Source organism: Miscanthus floridulus, chromosome 1, assembly GCF_019320115.1.
Source record: "Miscanthus floridulus cultivar M001 chromosome 1, ASM1932011v1, whole genome shotgun sequence".
Taxonomy (NCBI): domain Eukaryota; kingdom Viridiplantae; phylum Streptophyta; class Magnoliopsida; order Poales; family Poaceae; genus Miscanthus; species Miscanthus floridulus.
Window position 1 is genome coordinate 149493591 of NC_089580.1, and position 8303 is coordinate 149501893.

Below are 8303 nucleotides of genomic sequence, written 5' to 3' on the forward strand. Positions count from 1 at the left end.
TATTTTATAATTTAAAATTGAGGGAGTAATGAATAAGTTTGGAAAACCTCTGAGAAAATCTCATGAAATATGAAACGAAACAAAAGAATGATCTGAAAACACCATCTAGAAAATATATTGTCCATATGCAAGTTGTTCATAAATAGAATAATAATTAAGTTACTTTCATTGTGACGCAATGTAGCTAAATTTTTCATCAATTTTAGTCGAGTCGTATAAAACCAATGTAGGGGCTAGATGTGTTTCTGTTTAACGTCGTTATTAAGACATCTACTATGTGAATAAATTTGTTCATCCATTAATCCATGGCAGCCACACTCCTCTCTTGCGCTGCCGTAACATTCTCGTAGAAACATTTCAAATCTAGATTACCCTCACAAACGTTGAATCATTTCATGGAACTGTTTGCCTAGCTCGCTGGATTCTTAAAATTAAAACTAGAGTCATGAACGGAACCAGCTGGTTTTGGATGTTTCTCTGGACTAATACAAAAACAAGAATCAGTTCCAAATGATTCTCTCTGAAATGTTTCTCTCTTTGTGGTGTTTGACAGTGATTCTAGTGATTCTACTCAGAATCTGAAACGTTTCTTGCTGCCAAGTGAGAACCTTAATACTGGCGGTTTGCGTTAGATAACCGCAGGTAGAAATCATTTTCAGAGGCAGTTGGCTAAAGCAATCGCCTCTGAAAATCATTTAGAAAGTTATCTTTTTAAATAGATTTGGAACGTTATAACGAATAGTTGGACCCCTAAATTATCTCATGAAAAGTTTGTCAACTACAAAATTGTAAATCTCATTTAGCACTACAATTTTGATAGACACATTGCCTTTGTTTCACTTCATATGAAAAAATTATCATTTTATATATGTGTCCTTGAGAATCCATTTCTAGGGTGGTCGTCTTAAGACAATCTCATGTAGAAAGTAGGCCATTTCTAGTGTCTTCTTAAGTTGAAGAAATTGCCATTTCAATTGGCAGACGATGTTTAAGAAAACCGCCACCAGAAATAACCCTATTTATAGAGGCGGTAGGTTTTGAGGTGATCACCACTAGAAATCAAATTCTAGTGATGGTAGTTGTCCATGGGCCCACCTGCCTTACAACCACTACCGGAATCCTCAAATTTGCCGAGTGTTTTTATGTTTGCCGAGTGTATTCCCTCGGGCACTCGGCGAACCAGTTCTTTGCCGACTGCTGCGCTAAAAACACTCGGCAAAAAAAATACTCGGCAAATAGAGGGTTTGCCGAGTGTTAAAAAGAAACACTCGGCAAAGAAATAAAATCTTTTTTCTGGAAAAGAAGGAGAAGAAAAAAAATAAAAAAAACTTTGCCGAGTGCTTAGATCTAGAACACTCGACAAAAGAAGAAGAAGAAGAAGAAGAAAGATGAAAAAAAAACTTTGCCGAGTGCCCCGATCTGGGACACTCCGCAAACAAAAAAAAATATCCTAATTAACCCACTCCCGTCCCCAGCGCCCCACCCCTCCCATCGCCACCCCTTCTTCTTCCCCTCTCCTTCCGGCCCCCAGCGCCCCTTTCCTCCCGCTAGCACCGCCTCCCTCCCTCACGCTCTCCCTCGGATGCGCCACCTCTCTCTCCCTCCCTCCAAACTCTCTCTCCCTCTGGCCCTCCCTCCACTCTCTCCCGGCGGTGCAGGGCTTGGCCGCGGTGGTCGCGCGCCCCCGACAGAGGGCTTGGTGGCTGGTGCCGCGCACCTAGGCAAGGGTCGCGCGCACCGACGGTTGAGGCCGCATGCTTCCGACAGCGGCGGCCATCTCCTCCACAACGGCGCGCGGGATCCGGTGATGGCGCGGCCAGGGAGGCCAGATCTGGCGGGCGCTCCTCCTCCTCTCCACCCCGGCGGGCTGCCTCTCCCTCCCAAGCCGCGGATCGACTACGGCGCGGGCGCTCCTCCTCGACCCCTCTGGGATCCGGCGGTGGCGCTGCCAGGGAGGTCGAATCCAGCGCGCGCTCCTCCTCCTCCTCTCCACCACAGCGGGCTCCCTCTCCCTCCCAAGAAATGGATCCGCCGCGCGCTCCTCGTTGCAGCGGCGTGGCGGCGCGGATCCGGCGCGGATGCTCCTTCCCTCCTTCCCCGGTGGCGTGGCGGCGCGGATCCAGCACCCCCTCCTTCCCCGGCGATGGCGCGGCGGGGATCCAGCGGCCCCTCCTTCCCCGGCAGCGTCCACACGACCGCGCACGCACGCGAGCCTGAGGACCAGAGATCCAGAGCAGCCGGCCAGCCATGCGTTGCTTCGTCGGGGCGGAGGGGGCGGGCGTGGTGTTTCGGTGGTCTTGGCGTGGCGGTGGCGGCGGCATGAGCGGTGGTGGTGGCCGGCGCAGCAGGGTACTTGTTTTTTTTTATATTTTTTAAAAAAAATGTTTGCCGAGTGTTTTTTTTTGGCACTCGATGAAGTCTTTGCCGAGTGCCTGACGATTGACACTCGGCAAACAGCTATTTGCCATTAAAACCTATGCCCAGTGACGTTTGCCGAGTGTTACACTCGGCAAACCGTTTGCTGAGTGTTTTTGGGACTTTGCCGAGTGCCGCTGGCACTCGGCAAAGCTCCTGGTTCCGGTAGTGAACAACATAGGCGGAACCCATTATCAACCACTAGGAAAATACTACGAGTGCAGTAAAAAGGAATTTTGTAATAGTGATAAATTATTAGAAATTTATGTATAAATATGACCCTACACAGCTAGTAGAAAATTGTTACCTTTGTCCTTCCTTATTATTGGTTCATATTCTAACATAATACTCACATAGATACATTCTACCTTTATCAGGTTGTGAAACACAATAGTTATGAAATACTATATATATTGGCATGTCCATCCCCTTCATAGTTTTTCTCATTTGCATCACACCTCCATATATGGTTTGACACGTGTTTAGTTGAACCTTAGCTTTTGAGCTATGTGTTTTACATGGAAATCAATATGCTCACTGCTTCATGCATACATCATACATGTACACGTATGCGTGGTATATGTGCACTATGATATACATCATGCATATATACATTGAGATAGTTTTTTCTATAGCAATAATTGTAGAAGTGTGTAATTTAGAAGATATTATAAGATTAGTTTTTTTTATAATCATAGAGTAATTTCAATTGTGATGTTAAGGCTGCGAGAGCAGGGTTATGTATGGACACGATTGCCCACTAAATGTTAGAGCCTATCAAATTGATGGTTGGTCTTTTTGGATTTTTATAAAAACTTGTAGGATTTACTTGTTTCCTAGGACGTCATATATATGATTATTGGAGTAGAGGATACAGAGTCTTTATTTATCTAGTATAATAGGTTTAGGTGCTTGCCCATCTTCAATAATAACATTTTTTACTATTTTGTGAACAATATATACACTCTTGGTGCCATCTTCAGTGACCTTTTTTCACTTCCGTTGTTCGTTTCACTCCAACCTCTTGTGAGTTCTCGTCGAAATCGAGTGCAGCTTAACTACATAGTGGTCGTGGACAAGAGGTGGGAACAAACTATGAAAGCGTCGTCCAAGCAGAGGTGCCTCGCCGCTCGCCCTACCATATGGTGGGTCGCAACAATCTGTTTCGCTAGTACGCTTAGGCCACGACGTTGCAACAATGACGAAAGATATTGTGTCATTTGTTCCTTCAGCCATTGGCTGCTTATGGTGATTATATTGCCATCTCCTGGACCCGTCGCCATTATCACTTTGTCCTTGCTTGCATGCTCCGAGTGGTTATTGCTTATTAGGGTATGCATTCTTTATAATTTGTTCGCTAAAATTGTGGTAGAGACACGTGTTGTCGGTGCAGAAAGTGACCAACACGTAAATATTTATAGTTTTACCGTACGTTGTGATCGGATGTGGCCTAGCACTCAATGACACATGGTTTATACTGGTTCAGGCAACATGCCCTACGTCCAGTCTGAGTCGGTCGATGACTTTATTCCTGAGCCCAGGTGCTCGAAGTTTGTTGTGGGGTTACAAACGAGAGGGAGTAAGATGGGGGGTGCAAGAGATCTGGTCGGACTCTGGACCGAAGGGCCGAGAGAGACGGGCGCTAAGTATTCGAGCGTCCGTTGTTCACTGGAATCCTTAGTCATTCGGATTGATCCGGTGTGTGTGTTCGAATCGTTGGAGAGTCGTTCGTATTGGGAGAGAGCGTATCCCCTTTTATAGATGAAGGGGACAGCCTTACAAGTGAGAGAAAGAGAGAGAGTACATCTACTAAGTCTTGTTGCCTACGCCGTCGGGTATAAGATGATTGTAGGCGCCCACAATACTATTTATGCCAGACGCACGTGGGAGGTTTTACCGTATTCATCATGTATGGCAAATGACGGCGCCCACAACACTGCTGATGCCCAGAGGCATGTGGGGGGTTTTACCGTGTTCGCCTGGCATGGGAGTTGAGAGCGCCCACAACACTGTAGGGTAAACGTCGGCGCCCACAATATTGCTTGGGTTCTGACATGCCTGGAAGGTTGCAGGGCACCCTTCTGACATGTCCTGTCGGTACTGTCCTGCAGGTGTACAGGGTACGGTCCTTGGTACTACGGTCGGATTTGAGCGCCCTACCTTACTTGCTCCGTCCATTTCCTAGGTCCCCACCGAGCGGGCATCCCCGGTCGGTTAGTCCCAGTCGACTCCGACTACGCCAGTCGGAGAAGAGCTCTAAGCAGAGGTTCGGTGCATCTCCGGTCGGACACGCGGGTCGGAGTCGGAAGCGGCGTTGGCCAGGCCTTTCGGTCGGAGGAGCGGGGCGGAGTCAAAAGCGAGCGCCGTTGCCAGGCCTTCCGGTCGGAGAGGCGGGCCGGAGTCAGAAGAGAGCGTCGTTCCTCCTTGGCCAGGCCTTCTGGTCGGAGACGCGGGTCGGAGTCAGAATCGGCGTTGGCCAGGCCTTCTGGTTGGAGAGGCGGGCCAGAGTCGGAAGCGAGCGTCGTTCCTCCTTGGCTAGGCCTTCCGATCGGAGACTGGATCGCCCTTCTGGCCTGTCGTTTAGGTATTTTGGACCGGCCCAGGAGTTGTGCGTCGTTCGCAACGTCGTCTGCTGGGCCGAGCTTTTGCTGGGAAGCAGGTCCATGAGGGACCCCGGGTTTATGAACCCGATAGGAGCCCCCGAGCCCCCGGGCGATTCGGGTAGAATTGTCTAGGGGATTTTTGTCTTGATAGCGGGGGAATTTTTTGACGGCGGGTGCGCGCGAGTGACCCGCGGGTGTAGCCCCTGAGCCCCCGGGTGATTCGGGTAGAATCATCTAGGGGGTTTTCGTTTTGACAACGGCGGAATTTTTGGTTTTGACAGCGGGTGCGCGCGAGCGCATCCGCGGGTGTAGCCCCCAAGCCCTGGGCGATTCAGGTAGAATCGCCTGGGGGGTTTCATCAGCGGGTGTATTGTGTGCACTTTGGTGGGCGTAGCCTCCTCCTTCCAGTTTTCTTACCCATCGTTTCCAGGAGTATGGTCCTGGGTGTTTGGTCGCGGCCGAGGGATTGGGCGAGACGAACTCGCGGACCCAGGCATCGGGCCCAGCGGAGGGACAGCCGAGGGATCGGGCAAGACGGACTCACGAACCCAGGTGTCGGGCGTAGCCGAGGGACAGCCGAGTGATCGGGCTAGTCGGAGTTGTGGATCCAGGCGTTGGGTGCGCCGAGGGATCAGGTGAATCGGAGTCGCGGATCCAGGCGTCGGGCGTGCCAAGGGATCGGGTGAGTCGGAGTCGCGGATCTAGGCATCGGGCGCACCGAGGGATCGGGCGAGTTAGAGTCATGGATCCAGACGTCAGGCGTGTCGAGGGATCGGGCGAGTCAGATTCGTGGATCCAGGCGTCGGGCGCAACTAAGGGACAACCAAGGGATTGGGCGAGACAGACTCGCGGACCCAAGCGTCGGGCGTAGCCGAGGGATCGGGCGAGACAGAGTCACGGATCCAGGCATCGGGCGTAGCCAAGGGACAGCCGAGGGATCGGGCGAGATGGACTCGTGGACCCAGGCGTCGGGCGTAGTCGAGGGATCGGGCGAGGTGGAGTGACTAACAAAATACCAAGAAACCAAAGTGCACCCTCTTGGCAGGCCGAGATCATACCTGTCGAAGCCCCTCTTGCGCCATAAAGGTAACCACTAACAAGCTAGAAAAGGTCCTCATACTGAGCTAAAGCCAGAGCCATGTAGCCCTCACAGCTGTATTGTAAGTCCTAGATATTCGCTTACAGATAAGTCCTTAGGTAGAGGAATCTAGAGTATCATACAAGCAGCCCAATGCTCTAGCCCCCTTATTCCATGTTGCTAAAAGTATCTTTTAATGTTTATTGCATATACCATTAGTCAAGTTATAAGATCATGGCTTTAGTTGAGCACTAGTATCATACTACCCAATGCAATAACCCATAGGAATCAAGGAATCCAGGATATCAAATAGCTAGAAAAATTACTACGGTTGCCAAGGTAGACACATGCATATGATTAAAATGAGATTAAGGTGAATAGGATAACAAGGAAGATCCCATGATATACTTGCCTTAGACTCAGATCCATCTTCTATTGAATTGTAACCTCCAAAGGACTTCTTCTAGATCACCAACTTCTTCTATGTCACCAACGTAAAGCTCACCGACTGGACATGATCATAAAGCACCACATAAGCATCCATGCAATCATCCATGAAGCAAACAATAGAACTAAATTAGAATAGTACACCAAACATATGAAACAATAAGTAAACAGGTTTTAAAGACGTTCTACACATTGCTACGAACACACAGACGCAAAAATCTCTCTAATCGGAGCTATAACGAAAAAGTTATGAATTAAACAAGATTTCCTTTAAAATAATAGATTAAATCTAATCTCACATTTCAAAAGTTGAAATTATATTTAATAGTAAGATAAACATGTAGATTACTCCATTATGAATCTAACGCAACTTGAATGGGTCAAATCGGAGTTAAAACAGAGATTTTATGGCCTAATGAAGATAGTGGCAATTTTATAAATAGATGGAACTTGATTTTTGAATTTAAAATAATTAAAATCTGATTTTCAACCGGCCGAGGACTGTGGATACTATTTTATCAAAAGGTAGGGGCTCTTTAGAAAAATTGTAGGGACGACGGGTTCTATACTAGAAAAGGGCAGGGGCTCTTATGTAAAATTACCCACGAAGGGGTATCTTCTAATCTAGGCTGTTCATCTCAGATTGGGCGGTGCAGATCAAATGGGGAAACGGGGGTCGCCGGAGCGGCGCTTTGCCCAGCGGCGCCATGGCCGGGGAGCTCGGCTCCTCGCCGGAGTTCATAGGGACGGCCCTAGAGGCCACAGGAGGGCAAACCGGAAGCACAGGGAGAAAGAGAGGGAGATGCCGAACTCGACTAGACAGCTTACCGAGGTACGGAGTGGACAGAGGCAGTGCATGGCTTGGCGGGATGATGGTGGAAGGCGGCGCTAGGGTTCTGCGATGGTGCGTCGACCCGACGACTTAGCTGCGGCTCTGAGGCTAGGGATGGAAGCGGCACGGTGCGGGGCGCCCGGTATTTATGGCCAGGAGCATTTTGGGAAAGCACGACAAAGGGAGGAGGCATGGTGGTGGTAGAGTTGGAGGTGGCACGATGGAGTCTGGAGTGGACATGTCGTGGGGAGGAAGAAGGCGGCGCATTGACACGCAGGGTCCACTTGCCAGCGAGAGAAGAGACGGGGAGAGGAGGCGCGGCGACGAGGCTTGGTTGGGTCGGCCCAGGAAGGGGCATGGGGTGAGGGGAAAAGAGAGAAGCGGGCCGCGCAGGAGAGGTGGAGCTGGGCCGAGCGGCTTGCTGGGCCAGTGAAAGGTCCTTGTTTGGTTTTGGTAATTGAGTGACAACCCTAGGTGGACTAATTGTGTTTATGTGAGATACATAGGTGATTAGTACACAGGTACATGTGTGTGAGCAACATATGCCATGCAGGTGGAAATGACTCAAAGATGTTGCAAAGCTCACACATGTGATGATGAAGGAGCTCATTGCACATGAGACATGACATTGAGTCATGTGAGCAAGATGGAGAAGATCAAGACATGACTTGGCTCGACGGACCGGTTATAAGTGTGAAAGGCAAGTTGAGCGATGACTTGACGCCGATGAACCGAGGCAACGGTGAAGAGCAAGTGAAGTCAAGATCGATGAACCAATATGATCACGTGATGATATGAAGTGGATCATATCATTGTTGATCGTGTTGGTGCTTGTATTGCATCGACATTGGAGGAGATGGAATGGAATGCGCAAGGCAAAGGTATAACCTATAGGGCATTTCATTTCACCTGTCATAGGTGTGTAGAG